At 54.1% G+C, this 26,232-nt stretch overlaps 1 protein-coding gene and 1 long non-coding RNA gene across 6 annotated transcripts in view; one reads left to right on the forward strand and one right to left on the reverse strand.

Moving 5' to 3' along the window:
• Positions 1 to 26,232, reverse strand: part of BCOR (BCL6 corepressor) — a 115,562-nt gene that overhangs the window by 52,229 nt on the left and 37,101 nt on the right. The gene's annotated exons all lie outside the window — the stretch shown is intronic.
• On the forward strand, positions 5,396 to 13,164 carry LOC139081166 (uncharacterized). 2 transcript variants are annotated; one of them, XR_011536253.1, is made up of 3 exons: positions 5,396 to 5,618; positions 10,306 to 10,473; positions 12,702 to 13,164. It is a non-coding gene; the product is annotated as an uncharacterized lncRNA (long non-coding RNA). The 2 variants fall into 2 exon arrangements; XR_011536252.1 differs by lacking the exon at positions 5,396 to 5,618 and adding an exon at positions 5,850 to 5,983.

The raw sequence follows: 26,232 nt of genomic DNA on the forward strand, positions 1-26,232 counted from the left end.
AGAAGGGGGTGGGGATAAAGATAAGCCAATTTTTTTTTTCCTGCCATGCAAGTGTGAAAGATAAGATAACGCTAAGCTGGGGCAAAGCGGCTGCTTACAACCTCCCCTCAGCGATTTTGATCGGTCACTTCTTATCTCGCAAAAATGCTCCTTTCGAAAACTGCATCAAAAAAAAAGAGAAAGGCTGAAGGAAAGCATTTTCATTTGGAAGTGACATTTAAAACCCACCTCCTCTACACCAGCAGCCCCCTCTCCATCCGCAGGGCTCCCCAGGAAAAGTCGCACCTCGACTACGGGGTTTCAGGCTTTCTCGTGGGGGGCAGGATTACTAGTGTAATTAGGCTGAATAAAACCAGGGATGCATGATGAGGATTTATCCTGCATCCGACCCCAAGCTCGCGGCCGGGTTTTCCTTCTCTTAGTTACCGATCGGTGTTTGTGTTTTACCATCGCGTTCGTGTGTTGAAACTAAACAGGTAGTTATATTTGGGAGGGTCATCTAACTATGTCAACATGAAGTGGCTGTTAATGTGAAATAATAAGAAACTCTGCTGATTATTACAGGCTCCAGGAAAGGGCAGGAAAGGCATCACACGCCCCAGAACCGGAGAACTCTCAGCCGAACCGGACTCTCGGGGAGTTTTATAAAATCCTTTTTTTCGCACAAAAATCTCACGAAGGGGTTTCCGGAAGACTTTGTATTTGTTGAGGAAGGTTTCGGTATTGAACTCCAGGCCCGCAGGGTGGCCTGTAAATTCCCCCCAGCCCAGCGGCTGGCCCCCGATCGCAAACATCAAGGCGGGCACCCCAGGCCGAGCTGATGAGTCTCCGCGCCCACCTCCGGCTTTGAGCTCCAAAGCGCCCACCTCCTCGTCCCCCATCCCGGGTTCGCACCTTGGCTCCGGGCGCACACCGAGTCGGCCCTCTTTGGGCCAGGCTGCACGACCTGAAGCCCGGGGCCAGCTGCGGCCGGATTGTCCCCGGGGAGCCGAAACCGCCGAGCGGGGAAACCCCTCCTCTCGCCCTTCCCCGAAAAGCCTGGCCGCGGCGTAGGCGCCGAGCGAGCGGGCATCCGCTGACAGCCGGGCCTCACGTAAGGCCCACACGCGTCCCATTAGTCAGCCTGAGTTCCCCTCGGGCGAGCCGTCTGGCGCGGCCCCAAGGCCGGGCGCGGGCGGGGCGGGGGTGCGGGGCCGCAGCGAGCCGGGAGCGGGGCGGGGGCGCGGGCTCTGCGGGGCCCGGCCGGGCTCGGTTCCGCGTTCCTGGGCCCGCGGGTAAGCTGAGCCGGCGGGGCAGGCCGCTCCCTGGCTGGCGCCGAGGCGCCGAGCTGCGCTTCACGTGCCCGCCATATCAGCGGCGGCGAGGAGAGGGGGTAGGGAGGCGCGCCGCAGCCCCGCAGGGTCTCCGGCCCCCGTCTCCCCCTCCCCGCTGGGGGCTGGGCCGGGACCACCCGGCAGCCCCCATCCCCGCGCGAGCCGAGAGCCGCGCTGCCAGACGCCGAGAAGCTCCCAGGGCGCCGTTCCGAAAGCTGCGCGGCGGCAGCAGCCAGGGGAGGGTGCTCCTCGCGGCCGCCCCGGGAACTTCCCAGCCGCCCCGCCGCCGCCGCCGCCGCCGCAGTCACCGGGACCGGAAGCCCTTGCGCCGCCCCGAGCGGCCTGCGCTGGCCCCCAGGGCTGTTCCAGACGAGGGCTGGCTGCGCGTCACCCTCGATTCCTCCCGGCCCCAGGCGGCCGCCTTCGCCCTGGGGCATCCCCATTTAAGCCCAGAGGACCCTTCTCGCGGTCCGGGGAGACCTCCCTCTGTTATCGCCAACAGCGCCGCCCCACCCGCGCCCCCAGCCCCGCAGCTGGGACGGGAGGGGCGCGGAGCAGCCACTCCGGCCGGGCAGGAACACCTGCTCCTGGGCCCTGCAGCTGGGCGCGTGGTGCCGGGAGAGGCTGCCTACTGTTGTGTGCAGAGATCGCGGAGGAGAAAATGGGGCTCCGAAGCTCAGGGCCAGGCGCAGCCGCGCCTCGGCCGCCCCCATCTCCCACCCCTTCTGTGTGATCAAGCCCGAAGCCTGAGGACTCGGGTCTCGTGAGAGTCGAAGGGCCACCACCCCTGGGATCCGTCTTCTGGCCTTAAGAGGTCGTTCGCAAGACAGATGGGGCAGAACCTGTTTTGGGAGCCTTCCCGGTGTTCGCCCCCGCTCTCCAAACCAGACACACTCATCTCCCCTCGGCCCCTAGTCTAGCCGCCGGCAGGGGACCGCAGTAGGTCACGGTGGTACCAACAACGACCCCCCTCCCCACGAAGGATCTGGTATGGGGTTCGGACTTGGCCACTCCGCGTGAGGAGGGCCGCTGGACCCTCCCCATCTCCTCCATGCCCTGAGGAGATCGGGCGGCCGAGATGACCTGCGCTGCTTGCCCTGCCTCACCCCCCTCCCCCGTCCCGCCCTCCCCGGCGCTCCTGGCTCAGGGCCCGGCCGGGGAAGGCGTTGTTTTGCCAGCGGGAGCCGAGCGAGTGCGCAGAGAAAAGCCTCCCTGCTCTAATGAGAGTGCACACAGCGCTGCAGCGAGGAGGATGATTACCCGGCGGGCGGGGGGGCGCGGGCCCGGGCCGCGGGCGGCGTGTGCGGCGGCCCCGCGGGCCCGGAGTCCCCGCCTGTCTGGCTGCTAATCGCACGCTTTCTGCTGTTACGGAGGCAGGCGGGAGCTGGCGGCCGAGCCCAGCGCCGGCGACTCGGCGGGTGACACGGAAACATGGCGCAGCGCCCCTCCCCCCCCCCCCCCCCGCGCTCCCGCCTCCCGCCTCGCACTTCCTCCCGCCCGCGCGGCTTTTGCAGTTCTAATGCTCTGCTGTCGGCCCGGCACCATTACGCTAGCAGCCGCTTCTCGGCGGCCCCGCGCGTCTCTTTCCCCTTTGTTTTCAGGGTCTATAGAAAACGTTTGCTTTTGTCCTGAGCTCTCGTTAAACCAAACTTGTGGTGGCAACGGAAGGCGGTGCGGGCGGGGAGGGGCCCGGGGATTTTGGCAGCAGGCGACCAGAGCGTGGTGGAAACTTCTCTCGCTGGGTTCCCCGCCACCCCGCCTTCCACCCTCCACCCTCCCCTCACACACACAGGCCAGCCGGCCTGCCGACGCTTCCCCCTTCTCCCCCGAGAGGCCTCAGCACTCCAGGAAGGAGATCTGGGCCAGAGGGACTGTGACCAGGGGTGAAGAGCCTAGGGTGCGAATCTGTGAGCCCCAAGTTTTTGGCACTCGGTGACCTCGCTCCTCGCAGCCCTGAGTTGCCTGTTCCTCCCGTTGGTCATTCGGGGCTTTGTATCAGCCGGTGGAGAAGGAAGGGGAGGGAAGAGAAGAAAGTGGTTCGTGTGTGTGGTTTTTCTATTAAGGGTTTGGTGGAATCTCTCCCCCCCAAATGCACAGCCTCCTTTATAGGAACTAGGACGAGATGGGGGAAACGTGGGATCCCCTTCTGGGGATAGGGTCAGAAACCTAGGCCTGGGGGCTGGATCCTACTCTACTGGCCGGCTCAGCCACATGCGGGGTGGTGCGACCTTGCAGAGTGGGAGACAGGAGGGCCAGGTCCCTTGATCCAGGAGACGCGAAACCTCCCTCCCCCCGGGCCTGAGCGCAGGTCCCCCCTGGCGCGCTCCCCACACCAGCGCGCACGCCTTGGCTCTCCGCACCGGAGCTGCTCAGGCGGCAATTTTTTAAGCCTACAATTAAGCGAGGCGTCGCCGTGTCCTCTGCTAGTGTCGATCCTGTCAGTCGCACATGGCCTTGGTGCTCCGGTCCGAGGCCCTGCGATTAGTCACAGGCTCGCTTCGCTCCTTCCCTAATCCGCCTCTGCAGGCAGCCTGGGGACGCGGCCGACTTGGCGGCGCTGGCAGGGAGCCACCGCGCGCGAGGCGGGCCGCCTGGCCAGTACCAGCCAGGCTGCGCCCGAGCCGGCGCGGGCCCCGGGGTGCGGGCTTGAGACGCCCTCCCCCTTCACAGCCCCCGGGCTGGGGCGGCTGCGCCCCTCCTCCTCTCGCCCCACTCCCGGGCCTGCGAGATCTATTTGTGTGGTGTCATTTGCATAAAAATAGGACAAGTGTTTCAGTGCGTTCGAACGCGGGAGGCGAAATCCTTATTGATGTGTCTGTGTGGAGCCCTCGGTTGTCGGAGCGGTTTGATTTAGGGTGTTTGTGTTGCCTTCTGCGAGAAATGAGAGGAAATCCTGCGCAACGCCTTCGGCGGCCCGGGCCCCCCAGAGCATGCCCCTCTGTGCGGCCGGGAACGGTCCACCGCCTGGACCCCGGCGCGACGAGTCCACAGCGAGCAGGTTGAGGGCCAGGCGGGCGGCCCATTATGACTCATAAAACCGGGCGGCATAATCACCAGCTGCCAACCGGTTTACGTGTGGCGTTTCCCAATGCTCCCTTCGCCCAGCCCGGGCCTCCAGCGGGTTCGCCCTGGACGCGGCCACAGCCGCTCAGTGGGGGCTAATCAAGGGGCCGCTCGGGCCCGTCGGCAGCGCGGCTTCCCTGCCCGGGCGACCCCCGCTCTCCCGGCCTTTGCGCTGCTCGCCAGCAACTCCTCAGCTCGGACGAATAGCTGGGAGGGCGGCCGCGCGGAGCCAGTAAATCAATCATTAACTCCCCAGCGAGGCCTGGCCAGGGAGGGAGCGGCCGCCAGAGCCGAGGCCGCGAGGCGAGCGCAAGGCCCCCACCCTGGGTCGGGAGCCGTCCACGCGCCAGCGGACAGGGTGCGTGAAGGCGGGTCTCCCCGGCGCCTCCCCATCCCCTCCAGAAGCCTCCGCCCGCGGGGCCTTTCAAGCCCGCACCTCGTCTCGCCGGGCAGGTCGGGTTGCTGTGCGGCCCCGGGGCGGGCGGGAGCATTAACGAGCCGCCCGGGGCCTCGCGGCCTGCTCTCCCCAGGAGAGCCTGCCGCGCTTGGGTAAGCGCCTCGGAAACGGTCGGGCTCCTCCAGACTCGGGCTTGCCAAAGCAAGCTGATCGCCCTTGTGTCCACCGGTCTCCCTGCGGCGCCCTCCCCACGGAGCCCACCGTGGGGCGGCACGCCGGGAGTTAAACGCTCCGGTTCGCCCTGGCTCCTCGGCGGCGCTGAGAAAACGCTGATCAAAGTGGTTACGGGGAAGGAAACACACGCACACTCGGGCCTGGGTCGAGGAAGGCCGACTGGAGAGACGGCTCGGAGCCGCCTGCCTCGACCCGCTTCCCACACTCCCGGGAACGCGGCGGCGGCGGTGGCGGCGCTGGCCCGCGCGATTCCCTCGGCGGAGCTCGGCGCGGCGGGGCCGGGAGGACGGCGGGGAGGGGGGAGGGACAAGGGGGCGGGAGGCGAGCCCGGGCTGCACGCCAAGAGGCCCGGAGCCGCAGATTAGTCACCGCTCGCCTCGGCGCTCACGGATGCGCCCGGGAACCGGGAGGGCAGGCGTCGGCCCCGCTCCGCCGGGCTCCGGGCGCCTCGGCGCCGCGGCGCGGGTGCCCCCGCCCCGAGCTCCGCGCGCGCCCCGCGCGGCTGGATGGACTCTCGGGGCTCGCGCTGTCGTGATCCACTTGTCAGTTCAAGGGCAGGACAGAAACTCTGCAAGCGGAGTCTTGCGAACAGGAAATTTCTCATTGACAAGGTGCTGCCCCTCCCCCACGCCCGGCTTCAAAACAAAACAAAAACCCAGCGCTAGCCGCCGACGCACCCAGCAGCGCGCGCTGCCGAGCCCCCAGCCGCCGCGGCGACCCCCGCGCCGCGGCCCCGGCCCCGGTCCCGGCCCCGGAGTGGGGAGCTCGCCGAGCCGCGGGCCCCGAGCGCAGGCGGCGGCGCACGGACGGTCAGGCCCCGCGGGCAGGCTCCGCTCGGGCCCCGCCGAGGGCGCGCAGCTGCTCCCCTCCGGGGCGCGGGCAGGGGCGGGCGGGGGCGCCGAGCCCGGGAGGCTCCGCGCCTTCTTGGGCTGTGAACCCGGCGGAGCGGCTTGGCGGAGCTGCAGGAGGCCGCCAGGTCAGCAGCTCCCCGGAGGGGGCGAGGGGCGGGGAGGCCGCGCGGCGCCGCCGACTTGGCGAATCCCGCGGCGGGGACCCGGGAGGGCTGCGAGCTCGGCCTGGCAAAGTTCCTGTGGAAACTCCATGTTTAGAAACTCGAGCGGCGGGGCGGGAGGAGGGGAGCGCGCGGCGCGGGGGCGGCCGGCACCCGCCTTCCACGCCCGGGAGGGTCGGCCCCCCAGCCCGTGGGCAGTCTGGAGGGGGGCGAGGGGGGCGAGGAGGGCCGGTCCCCGGGCCCGTTCCTTTGTGCCTGCCCCACTCTTTCCTCCACACTCGAAAGGAAATTTCTAAACCCCTTTCATTTATTGAATTCAGCAAGAGAGGAAGGCTGCCTTTTTAGGGACCCTGATATTGAGGGTAATTTCGTATTTGACACATGTAAATACTTAGTACTCTCAGGTAAGGTCAAATTATTTATCATCTTAATTTATATTTCAATAGGCCTACAATTTAGAGGCGCGAAATGCCTCCTTATGAATCATTATGGTCTATTAGGAGAAGTAATGTATAAACAGCACTATTTGGGAGGGAATCACTTATGTTGACATTTAAATGGCTCTTCAATAGTTAAAAAAAAAAGACATTCAAGTGCCTTTGATTAAATATACAATTTACAAGACCATCAGCAAAGCCATCAGGAATATAAATTCTTCCTGGGATTTTTATTTATTTATTTCCGATTTTTTTTAAGCCTTCCAGGGCATGTCATTTAATCCCTATGGGAAAATCTACACATTTCAAGCAAAATATCATCCTCCTCTCCCTCGGTTAACGTCTTCTCAGGAACCCAGGGAAGTGCTGATTATGTGAGCAAGCACCCCAGTGGGAAGTTTGTAGATCTTTGTACCTGGGTAACAGAATCAAGACTTTCTAACGATATTGCAACTGATTTGTGAAACATGGTAGCTTCCCTGCTCGAGTGGAACCTTCCTGAAGGCCTTTGTCCATCCATCCTGGTGTTCCCACAGCACTCAGCACAGGGCCTCCTCTGGTAATTTTGTCATCCTCCTACACCTGCTACAATATCCCTGCAGAAGCTCTTCCTGGCTGCCCCCTCCCCCAACTCATGTACTCTTTATTGAATTACCCTGTCGTATTCATTCCCTCGAAGCATCTCCCATCTTCAGAATGCCCTTCCTTGACCCCACATCTCCTTCCTCGGCTCCCTATTTATCTGTTCCCCTGCACAGCTGTACTTCTCAAAGGAGCTGTCTACATCCATGGAGCATTTCCATTTTCTTACCTTGTGTACACTCTAAAAATCAGCTAGGTTTGAAGTTATTCTATGATTTGGGGATAAATGCAGCTTTGTTTGTAACAGCATAACGTTAGAAACAAGCTAAACATCCAGCAATGACATTGATGTTGCATGCGTGCAATGAAATATTCTGTAGCTATTTTAAAAATAAAGATCTGCTCTGTCTGTGTACTGATATGGAATGACCCCTAAGGTCTGTTGTTAAGCGGAAAACATAGGTGCAGAGGAAACGGATGTATATAGTATATTACGATTTGGGTATGTTACAGTTTATGTAAAAACAAAGTAGGGGAGAATGTAGACACATATTTGTAGGTGCGGTAAACATCCTGAACACTCCTGGGGAGCACCCCCTACCACCACTTTTCTTTGTACATCTGCATGCCCTCCAGTTTCATTTTCAGAAACGGGAACACTGCACAAGCTATTCTGTATCTCACCTATGAAACTTATCGATACATCTTGCAGGTCATTTTCTATCAGCACTTGGAGATGGGCCTTGTCTGTGTCAAGGTTCATGGAATTTCACTGTCTAGATACAACGTTTATCACACTCTTCACCCCACACCTCCATCCTCCCTGGCCATTCTGCAGAAAGAATTCAAGATCACCAGTCATTTCCCTGTTGCCAGGAGTGGGGGTGGGGGGGGGGTCTCAGTCCTTCCTTGGCCTTGGAAGCACTCAACGCCCCGGACCACTCCCCCCTTAAACTGCTCTTGGCTTCCCAGATGCGGCACACACACGGTTTTCATCCTACCTGAGTCTCTTTCTGGACTCTTCTCTGTGCTCTACTGGTTGCTTGGGCCTGAATCCTCCCCTTTTCGCCCCAGTCTCATCCAGGCCGATGGCTTTAAATACCACCTACTTGCTGATGACTCCTAAATTTTTTCCCCAGTTCCAGACCCCCATATCAAACTGCAGACCTGACCTCTGCGCTTGGCAGTCTCTGTCCAGCTTAGTCATGCCAACAGCTAACATTTGCATAGTGCCGGCAGCACTCTTCTAAGCACTTGCTCTAAATTAACTGTGAATCCTTACGACTACCCTATAAGGTAGGTAGAATTATTATCCACATTTTACAGATGAGGAAACTGAGGCAGAAAGGTGACAGAACATTCCCAATGTCACTCGGAAAATGGTGGCACTAGGATTCAAACGCAGGCAGTCCTGTCTCCAGAGTTCATGTTCTTAGCCACTCTGCTTCACTGCCTCTAGCATGCCTAAAAGTGAATTCTCTTAAAAAAAATTAATGAATCTACAAATATTTTGGGGTATTAACTAGATGCCAGGCTCTGTGGTGGGTGCTGGGGAAACAGCAGTAAGCTGGACAAACTGTCCCTTAGAAAGGGACAAGCTCTTCCCTTGCCACCTGCCCTTTGTCCCAACTCCCTTCCCTATCACAGAAAATGTCTCAGCCACTCAAGCGCTTAAAGCAGAATCCTGGACAGGTCATTCTTGGCCTGTCTCTTTCATCTCCCACCTTACCTTCCTCTGGTTCACTGCAAGGCTAAAATAACATTCTACTTCCAAGTGTTCTAGCAAATAAGCCCACTTCTTCCCGTTGTCCCACATCCACCTTAGGCCAGGCCACCATCTTCTCTTGCCTGGATTAGCATACAGAATTATTATTCCAGCTGGTCTCTGTGCTGCCACTGTCACCTCCCTCCAACCCATCCTCCACATGGCAGCTAGAAGGGTCTTTTGAAAACATGTCACATGTCACTACCCCACTAGTTCCCACTGCACTTGGAACAAAACCCAAACTCCTTAACAAGGCTTACAATCCCTGCCACGTCGTAGCTTGCCACTGTCTATCTCACCCTCTGAGGACCAGCACACAGGCCTGTTGTCAGCTCCTTAATAGGCTCTGAGTGTTTCTCCCTGGGCTGTCATCTCTCCAACAAGACTGTACACTCTGTAAGGACAGAGCGCATCATCACCATCTACTAAGTTTGCATCGATGTCCAGCAATGAGCACATATAAACATAATGTTCTCATAATGTTGTTCGCAGCTGCATCTCATGGTGCCTAGCATGGTACCTGGCCTGTATAGATGCTAAAAAAAAATTTGATAAACAATCAGCGAATGACAGAATGCTTAATACCTTTTTGCTAACTGATTCTATATCCTATATCATGGCCAGAGAAGAAACCAAGTTCAAGAAAGCAAGACAACTGTAGGCGTGTGCTTCTGGAAAAGGGGATGCTGGGCGGGCAGGGAGTGGCTCTGTCGTTCTGGTGAGGATTGAGGCAGAAGAAATTTGGAAAGTGAAGCATGAAGCCGGAGGTGCCACTATGGTCTGGGGAGGTCCAGGGGAGGCCCATGGGAGTGTGGGGTGCGTGGCTACAGGTCCGTGTCAGAGGAGCCGAGGTTTCTGGGTGTGCACAATTGTGCGGAGGCCTTGGACGTCCTATCCTTGCTAAGTGCTGCAGAATGTCATCCCCGGGAGATGAGAGAGGGACATCCTAGCCGAGAGCAAGACAGAGCCCAAACCAGAACTCCTTAGAGTCCTTTGCCTCTTGCCAACCATTTGGTGGCAAAAGATGGAAGCTGTTTTGCTTCTTGAGACCCTCAGAAACCAGAAGAGTGGGTTCTGGTTACACTTGATCTTGGGCAGTTGGAGTTCTCTCAATTCTATGCCCTTTGACTTCTAACAGTAACTGTGCCGCTACAATGCATTTGATAGCAAAGCAAGTGAGGAAGACAAATCCCTACATGATAAAAATAGCTACTGTTTATTAAGGACCTTCACTCTTTTCAGTTACTGTATTAGGTACATTTCCAAGTTACCTCACGTAAGCCCCAAAATAACCCTATGGGTTAAGTATCACGATTCACATTTTATAGTTAAGGAAACTAAAGCTCTTACAATTGCCCCCAAAATACATAGCTAATCCAGCCACGGGGCTTCTACCTGACCCCAAACCTGGGCGCTTTCCAGTAGAGTCTATTGCTTGCCTCCCACACGCATGCACTGTTCCCTCACACCTTAAACTATTTCTGGGATTCGATCCTACACAGCTCTCCAATCGTGTCCTTCTGGGGTCGTCCTGGCAACTCACCAACTGCAGTAAATATCGCGAAAGGAGTTTGTCTCTTTCTGGGATCAGCAGGTCTCAGCTGATCCGTTACGTTCACCATGGGAATCTAAGAATTTATCATCTGAGTGAAGAGTTGCCTTCCTCCCAGGTAAGCTCTGAAAAAGTGTAGGGCCAAGTTCAAGGGAAAGACTTCCTCCCCAGAACAAGTGGATTATAAACACCTTGGAATCTTATACTTCTGGGCAACATTTTTTCCTACTTTGAGCTTCCATAAAGATGACTCTGCTCTTACCATGGGGAGAGCTGGCGCAGGGAAGGGATCATAAAGGAAGAAGCCACCACACAGCCCTTCTGAAGCTGGACAGCTCTAGAGATTTGGGGCTAGGAGTCATTAGCTTTTTTCAACTTTTAGAAGAATAGCTAGGATTTTGTAAGAGCTTACTCTCGGTCAGGCACAATTCTAAACACTTTATATGCATTAATAATTTTATTTCATAGAGAAAACTACCCTATAATAAAGGTACTATTATTTCCCCATTTCACAGATGAGGAAACTGAGGCTTAGAGGATAATTAGCGTGCCCGCTTGCCTGGACACTCATTGCCTGATTCCTAGAGCCCCAACTTTTATCCACGCTGTCTTTCGGACTCTCCTGGCACCTGTGGTCAGCTTCATTACTCTGCCAATTCCACCGGCTCATCATAATTGGGTGCTTTATTGGGATCTGAAGGAAATGGTCTTCACTGCATCCTGGCATGCAAACGATGTCCCCGGAGGACATGACAGCACAGACTGTGTCCAGCAGGTCCCTCTGAGATGCCTCTTCTCCTCTGTAGCTTTCCAAGATGAGGCCCGTTCAGGGCGAGCAACAGCTCTGGTAGGATCCCTGTGACAGAGTGCGGAGAGCCCAGCCCTGCTCTCTTGGACAAACCACACTAGCCAGTGGGCGGATGTCCTCGCCCTTTCAGTGTCAGTGGCTGTGCGGGGACCTTCCTGACCTGCTTGCTGGCAGAGGGAGCGAGGAGGAGGGAAGATCAATCTCCAAGATAATTTAGGTTCTGTCTTTCCTCGAACCAGCCTCTGTCCTCTGCTCTAGGTCTGACGACTATGATTAATGCACCAGCGAGTATTTCCTCTCCTCGGCCTCTTCCTTGCTTTGGGGTTTATTTTACAGCCGTTGCCAGAGTTTCTCCTCAGAAGAGAGTAAATACTCAGAGACTGGAGCACAGCCCTCGGTGTTACTCAGAAAGCGTCACAGGCGGCAGGTGGCACTGGGCCATTCCTGGAGTCGGTGATGTGACTTAGGGGGTATGATTAGCATTCAGTGGTAACCTACCCCCTCCACCAGTGGAAGCCTAATCTTTTAATTATTCTGAAAATACCAAAACTAAGGATGGCAGGCGAGGCAATTAATAGGATCATATGGTCTGTTCCTCATTTGTAATTATATATTATTATTTTTCTCCCTACTTTGTTCCAGTAATGATTTAAGGCTGCTTCCAAAGATACACAAAACCCAGCAAAGATAAATAGAAGTGGGACATGAGTTATAATGTCATGCCTGCTCACACACCTTTGCCCCAGTCCACATAGGAGGACTGAATTTATAACGCCTTTCAAAAATGAGGTAATTCTGCCCTTTTAGTGGTAACACTAGGCTCTTTGTAAAGTGAGGGAGTGGTCCACAGAAATGGAAAGAATGGTGGAGGGGACAAGAGATCCGGTTTCTAACGTTGGCTCCCTCGGTGTGTGACCTTGGGCAAGTCACTCACCCTCTCTGGACTTTGAATTCTGAAATTCTCAAAGGCCTCTGCCAATCTCTGAGGACTCCTCCTCCCTCGCAACCCCTTCTCCCTCCCTTCCCCACCGGCCAGCATGCAGGCGTAAGCCAGCACTGCCCATCTGGCATGGGGCTCCCTAGGAATTACTGTTTGAGAAATGGGTTCCCAAGAAGTGCGCGCCCTCTCTCGCTCTCGCTCTCTGTCTCTGTCTCTCTGTCTCTCTCTCTCTCTCACACACACCCACACTGAAAAATCTTCCCAGACACTGGGACAATGGAACTTGAATTGTCTCTTCCCCCAAGGCAAGGACCCCCTTCAACCTTTAGCTAAAGAGAGACTTCCTGAAGGGTGGCGGGGTAGCATGGAGGATATCCTTTGGGGAGGCAAGAAGTCACGCCCCTCCAGACCTCTCTCTCCCTCCCTCAGTGAGCTACTTTCCTTCCTCCTCTTGCAGTTCAAGACCCTCTTAGAACCCGGCCAACTCTCTAGATCCAGTCTCATCTCCCCTGCATTCCCTTCGCACCACAACTTCCCCTTTTTGATCCCTGGCGGCACCCAGCACACTGCTTAGCATATCATTTTCTGCCTCTACTAGGGCTTCTCCAAGTTTTTCTCGAAGGATTCCACCGGCCAGACAGGGCTCTGGAAGCTCAGCCCTCAAGACTTGCCGCACGTGGGAGGCTGCTGGGAGACCGTTTTGAAAATGCAAGCACACACAGCAACAAGGACGCATCCCACAAATGAAACGTTCCGCAAAAGAAGTCTGCCTCAAACGACTGTGCACAATAGTGTTCCATTTACATCAAGTTTTAAAGGGGGCCAAGCCAATCGAAGGTGTCAGAAGCCAGTGTAGGGGCTACGTGGAGGAAGGGGGACAATGGAGAGGGGCATACCCCTTGGGAGGGGGCGCAAGGGGGACTTCTGGGGGGCTGGGCATACTCTGCACCTTGATTTGGATGCTGGCTACACGGGTGTGCTCAGCTTGTAAAAATTCATCAAGCTGTACATTTAGGATTTATACACCTTTCTGTCTGCGTGCTGCACGTCGATAAAATGTTAACAAAATAAAAAATACAATAAATTAAAAAATACATAAACAGACTGGGGAAGAGTAAGGCTTATAGCCGCTCTCGAGCTCTGGACAGGAGACCTGGCTGCAGGAGACGGGGCCACTCGGGGCGCGAGGGGAGGGCAGTGAGGTTGTTCTAGAGACAGCCAGGAAGCACAGTTTAAAACCACGTGAACAGAAGCAAACTTTCTGCTCCATAAGAGAGTGACGCGCGGGGCACATGCGCCATCTTCACCCTGAGGGTTCACAGTGCCGCTTCGCAGCCGCCCTGCCCACAGCCCAGGACTCCCGAGGGAGAGGGGAAGGTAGGCAGCATCAGCAGATAGCCAGGCTCCCCATCCTGTCTTCCCTCTCTCTTCCTCTCCTCTGCAGGAACTTCCTTCCACTCCAGCCAAAGTGGACTGTTGGCCATCCCTGACACAGGCCCAGCCTTTCTCCAATTGTGCGTGCACGTTCCCCTCCAGGAACTCCTTTCACCCTTCCTTCCTCTAGCCGTGCTTCTTCTCCCTGGTCCCCCCATCCAGCTGGTCATAACATGCAGTTCTGCAGAAAATGCAGTTCGGGAACCTGGAAGTCGCCTTTGACCTCTCTGACGGCCTAACCCCTCCCCAAATCCTCTATGCAGCTCTAGGAATCACACATCCCCTCTGTATCCAGCGCCTGCCCAGCACAAGCTCTTGCCTAAGCCATGGCAACGACCTCCTAACCGGTCCCCTTCATCTACTCCTGCCCCTCTGCAGTCCATTTCCCACACAGCAGCCAACGCAACAACCGCCCCCCAGGATACCAACCGCTACCGGGTGCCAGGTGCACTTCCAGGCCCTCAGCCTGCCCTGGGGAACAGATCGGATGCCTGCCTTCAAGGTGCTTATATTCCAGCAGGAGAGAGATGGATGATAAACAATAAAGGTGACAGAGCATAAAATTACCTTGGGTGGTAGACAGCACTCTGGGAACAGTGGGAGCAGGGAAGGGGCATCAGGAGGGCAGAGGGTGGGGAGAGGGTTCCAGAATTCACGGGGGGTGGGGGGGGGTGGGGAGGCCTCTTTGAGAAGGTCAGATGTGACCAAAGACTTGAGGAGATGAGAGCGTGAGCCAAGAGGATTTCCGGAGGAAGAGAGCTGCAGGCAGAGGCATAGCCAGTGCAAAGGCCCTCTGGCAGAAGAGTGCCCGCTGTGTGTAAGGAACACCCAGGATTCCAGGGGGCCCAGAGTGTGGAGGAGGAGGGGGGATCAGAGCGCGAAGGGAAGGCAGCTCCTGTGGCCCGAGCAATGGCGCTCCCATGGTTTTCCGTGTGGAGATAAAGATGAAAACCCTCAGCCAGCCCACCAGGCCCTGCTCTTCAGACCTTTGCTCCCGGCTTCTGTTTCTAGTCCTTTCCCACATCGGGGCCTTCCCAGAAGCTAGCCCAGATGCAGCTTCCCTCCACTCCCTTTGCCTAGCCCCTCAGAGCTCTATTCAAACAGCACTTCCTCTAGGCCACCTTCCCCGAACCAGGTTGGTGCCCCAGCTGCACCTCCCGAACCACCCTGCCCTCCCCCACATCACAGGCCTCACGGTTCACAGCAGTCTGTTGTGAAGTCTATAATTAGTTCATTGGGTTCCTTGCACATTTGACAGGTGTTTGCTCTGTGCCAGGCACTGTGCCGGGTGCCAGGGCACTGTGGAGAACCGGAGAGACAATGTCCCTGTCCTATGGGAGATGGACCATAAAAAGAAAGCAAATAAAGAAGATAATTTCAGGGGGCGGCCCCGTGGCCCAGTGGTTAAGTTCGTGTGCTCCGCTGCAGCGGCCCAGGGTTTCTACGATTTGGATCCTCAGCGCCGACATGGCACCGTTCATCGGGCCACGCTGAGGCGGCATCCCACATGCCACAACTACAAGGACGCACAACTGAAAATACACAACTATGTACTGGGGGGATTTGGGAAGAAAAGGCAGGAAAAAAGAAAGATTGGCAACAGTTGTTAGTTCAGGTGCCAATCTTTAAAAAAAAATTTTTTTTAAAAAAGAAGAAGATAATTTCAGATGATGCTATGTGCCCCAAAGAAGATGACCCAGGGCAGTGTGGCTGCGAGGGGTGAGAGAGAGGGGCATCTTTAGCCAGGATGGCCAGTGAGGCCTCATCCAGGGATGGCTTTTGAGCTGAGAAGGGACCAGCTGTCTGAGTGTGGGGGAAAGAGAGCCCCAGGCAGCTGAAAAGCAAAAGCCCTGAAGTAGGACTGACCTTGAACTACTTGAGGAAGAGAAGGACACCAGCCTTTAAGGCCGGACCAGAGGGGGTTGTCTCTCCAGCTAGAATAGCAGTCCCACAAGACCCAAGACCCCTTGTGTTTTCTTTGCGGTTGCATCCGTTGTGCTTGCGCACAGTTGACGCTCATGGCATTTGTTGAATGAAGGAGTACATATTTCAGTTCTGCCCCTCCTTCAATCCCGCTTTCTCTTTGAATCTTCCCAGCCCTCGCCAGACCTCCAATAACACCCCCTCCCCTAAACCAAGACCTCAGAACCTTCACTTGAGATCCTTAGATGGTCTGCTTGGGGCTGGGCAACCCTTTACGTGGCACAAAAATGGTGGCCTCAGCGCCTGTGTCCATTTTCCGGGGGGTGCATGCATCGGAGTTCCAGAGGGTCTGAGAGGCGAAAAACATTTATGAAACTGACCCAACCCCTTGCTTCGCAGATGCAGAAACTGAGATCTACAGGAGGACCCGCGTGTCCTGGGCTCCCCATCGGGCCACCAGCTGCCAGGCCACAAGATGCACCCCAGCTGGCTGCGAGAAGCCAGGGTGGGCTCGCTTGTTAGCATTTGCAGCCTCCCAGCCTCATGGGAGGTGGCTCGCCACCGGTCCCTTTGGTATGGTTGCCTTTGCTTTGCTCTGTAACATACAGTAAGTCCCTTGTGGCGGGTCCATGTCCTCCCTTCTCACATTATATATTTCTTAAGGGCTGGAAGGGCTTTTTTTTTTTTTTTTTAATGTCACTTTACCTTATTCTTTACTTCTGTGTCTACACGCTTCCAATTGTGGGACGTCATGAGCACCGGCTGCCTAGTAAGCTCCTTCCTCTTATGCCTGAAGGGCCACGGAAGCCGCCACGTGGGGCGTTAACTGGCTGTGGTCAGCTCTGTGGCTGGATATTCTTAGCAGCCCTCGGCCGCCGGTCCCAAGAATTTCAACTCCCCTGTCACCAGGGCTTAGATCCCTCACCACCAAGGCAGAGATGTTTTCTATTTCTGAGCAGACAATTAATTCAGAGTTCAGAGAGAAGCAGAGTGTGCTCGTTGAAAAGGCCCACAGCCCAGCGTCACACTTAGCCTGTCACTACTCACTGCTGCCTCGGGCCGGACTGACAGCCAGACTGTTTGGAAAATCCGTTCTGGCTTAGCGACACTGCTCGGCACGGCAGGAGCTTTTGGCCACAGCGAGGCAGTTAGCACATCTGACCCTTTTGCTGGGCCCCGGGGCAACTCGGAGGCCTGGGAGTCTCTGACGCTCACTGACCTTCCTTTATAGAGGTTTCAAGACGTCCACTGAGGGCCAAGCAGCAACTTAAGAAAAAAAAGAACTGCGGGGATCAGAAATCCCCATTTTGGCCCTTTCCTGAAATCCCTGGTGACTTCCCCTTCTGGATGGAGGTAGCATATTTGGCCTGCCACCAAGCTGTGTGTGCGGTGGTGGGGGCGGGCACGGGGGTTGAGAAAGGGTCTCGGGGACCCTCCACCAAGGCACTGTGGATGGAGGGGGCTGCGCAGAGTCGGCAGGGACGCTGCCGTCAGTGAAGCACGTCTTTTGGTGAAAGTTTCTGCACATTCACTGTCAGTTCATAACGGTGTTCAGAGATGGAACTGAAGTCTGACTGCCCCGCAGAGTCACAGCTCTGGCAGTGGGTGGTGGCTTTGTCAGCCTTTCTGTTGGGCTGCCACCCCCACTGTGTCCCTGAGCTGTGCTGCGTGCCCATCAGAGCCGCAAGTAATCTGGAGCTTGACGTCTCCGAACTCCATGCCATTTCTCCTTGTTTTCTTCCACACGTTCTCATTTCTCTTGGGGTGGCTGTACCTGCAGCTGTGTCTTACTTTCCTTCATTTATCTTGCTCTGGAAGTGCAGGGGCACAGCCTGGGTGGAGAGGCGGGCAGGGGTGCAGGATGGCTTCCTGGGGTGTGTGTGTGTGTGTGTGTGTGTGTGTGTGTGTGTGTGTGTGTGTGTAAGGAGGTTCAGAGAGAGCAGAAATGCTTTCCCTCCCCAGCACCAGCATTCCACCAATCCACAACAGGGAAAAGTCAGGTTCAACGTCAAAACCCCGCATCTTTGAGGGTGCCACATGGTGAGGAAGGGCAGCTGTGGAATGGATTCGGGGGAAGGAGCAGAGGCCTCAGAGGGGAGGAATGAGCACCAGAGCAGCTGTGATAGGAGAAATCTCTGAGATCAATCCTATTCTACAAACACTTATTAAACACCCCCAATGTATAAGTCAGGCACCATGGGAATGAGTATAGGTGCTCTCAAGGGAGACTGCCCTGGAAAAGACCCTCCAGGCACCTTGAGGGAAGCGTCAGGTCAGACGGAAGATGAAAGGGTTTACATGGGGGGGTGGAGGGGTGGCGGTGATAAAGGCAGCTAGGGCCAGGCTGGCTTGTCCTGTTCCAGGAAGCTGCCCACACAGCCCACTCAAGGCCAGCTGAGCGAGCAGGAAAATTGGTGGCAAAGGCAGGCCAGGTCCCTGTGGCCTGCTGGGGGGCCCAGCAGTGATGTGTTAGGGGTGGTGCCTGGGGGAAGGGGCGTGTCTGCTGGAGAGAGCGAGTCTGGAGAGTTTAAGGCCTGTCGTTGGAGTTTGTCCTCACTAACCGCACAAGGGGCAGGTAATAAAATAGCAGATATGGTATTACTAGCAGCTGGCACGTTTGGGCACTTACTATGGTGGGCACCGTGTCATCTCCTGTAGTAGGTTAAACATGGCCACGACTTCTTTGCAGCTCCTCCCACCAAGGGGGTGTGTTATGAGCTGAATTGTGTCCCCAAAATCTATATGTTGAAATCCTAACCCCTAGGTTGAAGTCCTACCTCAGGATGTGACTATATTTGGGCATAGGACTTTAAAGAAGTAATTAAGGTAAAATGAGGTCATTAGGGTGAGCTCTAATCTAATACGACTGGTGTCCTTATAAGAGGAGGAAACATGGACACAGAGACACACACAGAGGGATGACCACGTGAAGACACAAGCCAAGGAGAGAGGCCTCAGGAGAAACCAACCCCGCTGACACCTTGATCTCGGAGTTGCAGCCTCCAGAACTCTGAGACAGTACATTTGTGCTGTTTAAGCCGCACAGTCTTTGTTGTGGCAGCCGAGCAAACGAGTACAGGGTGGACTCGATCTCCTCTGCCCTCGAATCTGGGCTGGCCTGGTGACTCGCTCTGACCAACAGAACGTGGCAGAGTGATCCTGTGTGACTTCTGAGTCAAGCCCTTAAGAGACCTTGCAGCCACCTGCTTCACCTTCTCAGGCAGTTCTGAAAATGCCACTGTGAGGAAGCCAGTCTCGTGTACTAGAGGATGCGAGGTGACAGGGAGGAGAGCCACAGTTCCCCCCAGCTGAGAGCGGGCACCAACTGCCAGACTGCGTGTGAGGCCATCTTGTGCCTCCCCTAGCTGTCCTCTAGCTGACTGAAGCTGCGTGTTCAACCTGGCCAACACACCCAAGAGTGAGGAAGGAGAAACTGTTGTTTTAAGCTACTATGTTCTAGGGTGGTTTGTTACACAGCAACAACAAACTGATACATCTCATAGAAACATACTGTAGGAAGGTTTCCATCTGAAAGTTTTAGAAGCAAATATGTTTTCGTGAATATTGGGCAAAGTACTCCATTAAATGGGAAAAACCTTTATCCAGGGGCCAGCCCCATGCCTGAGTGGTTAAGTTCACGCACTCTGCTTCAGTGGCTGGGGGTTTGCCAGTTCTGATCCTGGGCATGGACCTACATACTGTAGCTCATCAAGCCATGCTGTGGCGGTGCCCCACATAGAAGAACTGGAATGACTTACAACTGGGATATACAACTGTGTACGGGGGCTTTGGGGAGAAAAAAAAACGGAGGAAGGTTGGCAACAGATGTTAGCTCAGGGCCAATCTTGCTCACCGAAAACCTTTATCCACAACTGTTTCTTCTCTCGAGGCTTCCCAGCTACCTCTGGGTTGCCCCAGCACTGTGTCTGCGCCTGCTGTTTTCAATTCTGGGGTACGCACAGGGTACCTCTCAGGAGGTAAAGGGGGCAGGGAGCTCCCTGAATCAAGGAAGAGGATGACCTCCATTTCTTTATCTGCCCTCTAACAAGTGGCCACCTCTGCCAGTCAGATCCCTGGATGTCCTTTAATTAGACACCTTCCAGATACACAGCTGTAGAATCATTGTGGAAATAGTCGCCATTTATTAAGCATCTACTAAGTACTAGGTACATATTTAATGCATTCTCTTATTTAATCCTCATGGAAGTATAGTCAAAACAAGCCACTAGTCACAATTACTACCCTCTTTTGAAGATGAGGAAACTGAGATTCAGAGAGGTTAAGTAGCTCTCCTAAGGTCACAAAGCTAGTGGGCCTGGACTTCCAAACTGATGGTCTTTCCTCTCCCCTAAGTTTTGACGCTTAAGGAGAAAGGGGCTGTTTGCCCCAGTGAGTAGAAAAGGAGGAGCTGATCATATAATAGGGGGGCTAGACCTCGGTGGTGGGGCTGGGGCCAGACCAGGTATGTAAGAAAAAGAGAGAACCTTGGGTGGAGCTGCCAGGAAATGCCTCAGGGAGAAGGTGAAACAGTCTGGAGGGGGGAGGAGCTGGGAGGCCTTGGGGAGGTGGGGGTAGGGGCAGGGGCAGAAGCTCTCCAGTCCTTACCAGGGGTAGGAAGGAGTACAGAACCCACCCCTGGAGCAGGCTGTCCCTCCCACCACTCTCCCTCTGGCCTCCTGCTGACTTCTTCTCCATGACTCCATCTCCATCTTCCCTCGGCAATTCCCCAGGGGCAATTCCCCAGGCGCCCCTCCCTCCTTCCTTGGCCCCTGCTGATGCAAACCCCTAACATGTGAAGACTGACCTGATTAAGGGCTGACTAGGACCAGCCCCTGCTGAGTGCTTATCCACACCCCCTCATTTCATCCTCATGGCGACACTTTGAGAGGGGCACCTCGTTACCCCTGTGTTACAGATGGGGAAACTGAGGCACAGAGCTGTGACAGGATGGGCAGCCCGCAGTCCGGCCTAGCCTAGTTACTCACTGCAGGAGCCCTCTCCTGGCCTCCCCAGTCCTCCGAGACCTGCCTTCCCATGGATTCCTAAGGTGCTGACACATGTATCACTTACTCGGGCCCATGCTGTGTGCTCATCAACTTGTGCTCCCCAGCCAGCATCCTGGAGGCTGTGGACCATTTCTTGCCCTCAGCTCAGTGTCAGGCACATAGCAGGAGCCCACTGTGAGCTCTGGCAGCTAAACTGTTGCATCGCTGTGCGGCATCGAGCCTCACCCTGCCCTGCTCTGAACAACACGGCTGCCCAACCATGAGGCTAGTGGTGGTGATGGGGGAGGTGAAGGAAGCCCCAGAAGGAAAAGCAGGAGGACCAGAGAGAGCAGCTTCCTCAGACTGCCAAACACAGGCCTCACTGCCTTTTTCCAGAATAAGAGTGTGAGCAAGAGGGGTAAAGGGGCCCCTTCCTCGAGCGAGCTCTCAACCACGCCCTTCCCAAATGACAGCAAATTGTAGCAGACACAGAACAGCTCCCCCCTCTTTGGTCCTGCCTTCCCAGGGTACGCTGTTGGGCAAATCCTAACCAGTCTGGCACCAACTGGAGCCTCGCCTCCCTTTTAATGCTGAGGCACCCTCAAATGCAGCTCCGGAAGGCAGCCTCTCCCCCACCTTCCCCTGGGAGCCCGAGAACGGGCCCAGATGGTCTCCCTTTGACCTTTCCTCAGCTCCTGGACTCTTTTCAGGCCTGCGGTGAAGAAAGCTGGGTCAGAGAAGGGACTCACTCCTGAACATGAGGCGGAAGAACCACGTCCACAATAGTCACTCACCACCTGTGTTTTCTTAGCTGCCACTCGGTTCACCACCCCAACACAAATGGGCTTCCCAAGGGCCCCACCCCAGGGTGTTTGTCCTGAAGACATTATGTCTTCAGCCAGGTGTTCCCATTCAGAGCCCAAGAAGCTTCCAGTTGAGCCCAGGGACATGGGCTGGGCTGATAGGGGGTCTCAGGGAACCATGGGAGACCTTGTGGATCCAACGCCCATGCATCCGACAACTCCCATTGGTAAATCAGAAGGTGCCCCACTGCTGCCCAGTACTAACTATCCCAAGGCCAGAAGTGACTAGAAACCAAGAAAGATTGTCCCTTCACCCCATCCCTACAGCCCAGCAGACATGAACAACTGCAAGTGGAAACCTGGCACCCGGCACTGATTTTGCCCTGTGAGCTCCTGGGCCTTAAACCAGAAGGAGGGGCATTCACGTCTGTCCAGCACTACAAAGAGATCATCTCACTTAATCCTCGCAACAACCCCATGAGATACAGTGGCGGTCTTCAACACGTCTGCAGGTTATTTGACACTCTTTCCACCAAGAGGTGGGGTCGATGCCCCTGCTCCTAGAAATCTGGGTGGGCTCATGACTGGCTTGAGCACCACAGCAGTGATGCTGTGAGATGTCTAAGGCTAAGTTAGAAAAAGGTCATGCAGCTTCCTCCTGGTTCTTGGGGCATCCATTGTGGCAGAAGTCAGAAAGAAGTCAACAGCCATGCTGGGGAGTCACAGGTAGATGCCCCAGTCAACAGCTCAGCCAAGCTCCCAGACAATGGCCAATATCAACTGATAGCCACGTGAGTGTGCCATCTTGGACATCCTTCGGATGGCTGCAGCCCCTGTTGATATCTGACCGCAGCCCCAGGAGAGAACCACCCAGCTGAGCCCTTCCCAGAATTCCTGACCCACAGCATTGTGAACAAAATAAAACAGTTGTTTTAAGTGGTGAAGTAACTGTTGGTAAATTACCAACAAATCTGGGGTAATCTGTTGCACTGAAACATCTATGGTGCTGTTCCCATTTCACAGAAGAGGAAACTGAGGCTTCCAGACGTTGAGGAACTTGCTCATGGTCACACACCTGGGAAGTAGAAGAGTTGAAACTCAAATCTTGTCCCTCTAAATCCAAAACATTATACCCTGCCGTCTTCACGGCGCCCCCTGACATCTTCTTACTTCTTAGAAGAGAACATTCTTTTCAGACTCAACTAGTTTCCAAACCTGGCTGTGCATCAGAGTCAGCTGCGGCGAGCGTTAAAGATAGAGATTTCCAGGACCATCCCAGGCCGACTGAAACCAGGGTGGAGCAGGACCAGATTGGGGGAGGGGGGAGGGCTTGAAGCTTCCTCCAGATTTTTATTTTCTCAGTTCCAAAAGCTACTGTCATTAAAGATCAAGGACCAAATTTCAGATTTCCCTGAAAAGTAAAAGAAAACCACAGGCTTTTATTTCCCAGGGCATCAGCTAACATTTTCCCCATGACGGTTTTCCAGGGAACACTTGGGAGAATTTTCAAGGAAGAAAAATACTTTGTTCCTGCCCTTTAGGAGGTTAAAATCTAATAGAGTCCACCGGAATACCCAAAAGGAAAAAGAGAAAATTCTAAATACTGGCAAGGAGAACTCTCATACTCAGCTATAGGGGTATAAATTGGTAGAAATTTGGAAAACTTTCTGGCGCTATCTATTAAAGCTGAAGACAGGCCCAACCTATGGCCCAGCAATTCGACTCATGGGTTGAATACATACACCCAGCAGAAGTGTGTCCACCAGAAGGCATGCATACAAGTGTTCATAGTGGCACTAAGAGCCCTGAAGCAAGATTGCCCAAGTGCCCATCAACAGTGGAACAGCAGATAAACAAAATGTGGTGTATTCACACAGTAGAATACCACACAGCAAAGAGAACGGATGAACCACCCCGCACACAGTATGGATGGCTCTCATGAGCATAATGTGGAGCTAAAGAAGCCAGACACCCACAAAGTTCATATTGTAGATTCCGTGTCTATAAAGTACCAAATCAGAGAACACTCACTGATGCCATTAGAAGTTAGGAGCCCAGTTGTCTCTGGGCCCTCAGTACTTGGAAGAGGGCACAAGCTGATTTCTGGGGTGCTGGTGACGTTCTGTTTCCTGATCTGGGTACTGGCTATATGGGTGTGTTCACCAAGCCACACACTCATGATATGTGCGCTTTGCTGTCCAGCTATTTTGCCTCAATAAAAAGTAAATCATCGTCATCATCATCTTCTAACGGGGAATGAAGGACTGAAAGCACCGAAGGGCATCTGGGATAGAGCTGCAAGGAGATTTACACTGAGAGCGACAAAGAAACCAAGCCGAGGGAGGTTCAGACACAGGTAAGTTCAAGATGGACGCAGTTACACCAAGCAACGTTGCCAGCGAAATCAGAGACCAAGTGGCAGTTGCGGGAATGCCCGCTGTCCTCCACAATGGCGGCTGGTCTAGGAGGCAATTACATGCAGCTGGTCCCCCTTCCAGGTCTAGGCTAGGATTAGTTACAGAAGATGGATCACCTCATACACCTTTGGAGACAGGAGGCAGAACTCTCCCGAATAAGAGATGGTCTGAATCCCCACGGGGTCCCACCATGAAAACATCTGTCCCAGCGCTCCATGCTCTCTGCTTACAAGATGTAAATCTTGATGCTGCCACCTCGAATTTTTATACAGTGGATTTCTTTGATTGGAATCACTTTGGGCAAAGGTGATTTGATTCCATTAGCTGTTGGAATCAATTGAACAGTGAGCTTTCCTTCCTAAGGGGAAGGGCCAGCTTCCAGTACTTGGCTGACCAGAGCCCTGGAGGGTGCATTGAAGGGAGGCTCCATTCTAAACATCACTTGCTGAAGAGACACTTAGGGATCCCTCCCACATGATTCAAGGAAGGCATGAGAAAGGCAAGGCAGGACTAGGGGGAAAGGAGCTGCAACAAAGACCTGCAATCTTCGACCTACACCCTCTACAACACATCAAGGTATGTCCTAGACTGCCAGTGAGACTAGCTAAAGGTCTAGTTGGTAGTAGAGTGATGCCCAGTAGTTACACCTCCTGCATCTTAGTCCAGATTTGTATCACTCCAAGACATGCTCAGAGGCCAGCAAGGATATTTGCTAGGTCTGGGGTCTCCTCTGGTCTTTCCCACATGCACCATCCCTGCACAGAAAGCCCCGGCAAGAGGAAAGGTCTCCATCATGGCCTTCTGCTCTCCCAGCACTGGGACGGCCTGTGGTCCATCTTCCCAGGTTTCCAGAGGTTGGCAGCCATGACCCAGAAGCCTCTGGTCCCATAATAAACCCCTTCAGGCATGCTAATGTGTAATTATTGCATGGATTTATTTAAATTTAATCTAAAACAGAAGATTCCAGCGAAGGTAGTTATAGCACTTGATATATGTATTTGTATATATAAATGTCATAGCTAGAGATACATAGTTTTGGTTTGAACCATCTGTTCCCAATTCTTCACCCCACCCTGCATCTACGCCCTCTGCCATGTGACTTTGCAATTCATCCCGCTAGAGGTGGAGTGTACCTCCCTGTCCCATTGATGTCAGGCCACAAGATGTCCTCTGGCCAGTGGAATGGAAGCAGAAGTGACAGTGTGCAAATTCTGAGTCTAGGACTTAAGAGCCATTGTGTTTCCACTCCACCCTCTTGCACTTTTGCCATTGCTATGAGAAGAGCATGTCCCAGGTAGTCCACTCATCCATGGAGGATGAGAGACACATGGAGCAGACTGGGCTCAACCACACTTGGAGTCAAGCCCAGTTGAGCACAGTCTAGATCAGCTAACCACAGGTGACCCACAAACACATATGTGAAAAATAAGTGCTTATTGATGTAAGCTACCACATTTTGGGGTGGTTTGTTATACAACATTATTATGGCAGCACTGACTGATACAACACCTAAGTACCTTATTCTGTCAACCCAAGACTCGAAATGCACAATCTACCATCTAAAAGAACATCGTATCTCTCTCTATCCCCTTATTCTTCTTTTGTTTTTTAATGGAGGTATAATTGGTATATAACATTATATTAGTTTCAGGTGTACAACATAATGATTCAATATTTGTATACACTACAAAGCGATCACCACAATAAGTCTAGTTTCCATCCCTCACCATACAATTGGCCCCCTTCACCCTTTTCACCCACTCCTATCCCCCTTGCCCTCTGATTACCACCAATCTGTTCTCCATATCTCTGAGTTTCGTTTGTTCATTTGTTCTGTTTTTTAGATTCCACATATAAGTGAAATCATATGGTATTTGTCTTTCTCCGTCTGACTTATTTCACTTAGCACAATACCCTTGAGGTCCATCCATGCTGTCACAAATGGCAAGACTTCCTTCTTTTTCTTTTTATAGTTTTTTTTATGGAGTTCATAATAGTTTACATCATTGTGAGATTTCAGTTGTACATTATTTCTTGTCTGTCACCACGTAGGTGCTACCCTTCACCCCCTGTGCCCACCCCTCACCCCCCCTTCCCCTGGTAACCGCTGAACTGTTTTCTTTGTCCACGTGTTTGTTTATATTCCACATATGAGTGAAATCATCTGGTGTTTGTCTGTCTCAGTCTGGCTTATTTCACTTAGCATAATACCCTCCAAGGATTTCCTTCTTTTTTTAAGGCTGCGTAGTATTCCATTGTATCCTTCTTAATTCTTCATAGCCTTTATGGCAACTTGAAATATTACATATATTTTTTGCTCATGCATTTATTTCTCTCTCCAGTAAAACAAAGTTTTTTCCTTCTTCTTCTCCCCAAAGCTCCCCAGTACATAATCGTATATTCTAATTGTAGGTTCTTCTAGTTGAACTACAGGGATGCCGCCTCAGCATGGCTTGGTGAGCAGTACCATGTCTGCGCCCAGAATCCGAACTGGTGAAACTCTGGGCTGACAAAGTGGAGCATATGAACTTAACCACTCGGCCACGGGGCCAGTCCCAAAAGAAGTT

This window comes from Equus przewalskii, chromosome X, assembly GCF_037783145.1.
Source record: "Equus przewalskii isolate Varuska chromosome X, EquPr2, whole genome shotgun sequence".
Classification (NCBI taxonomy): Eukaryota; Metazoa; Chordata; class Mammalia; order Perissodactyla; family Equidae; genus Equus; species Equus przewalskii.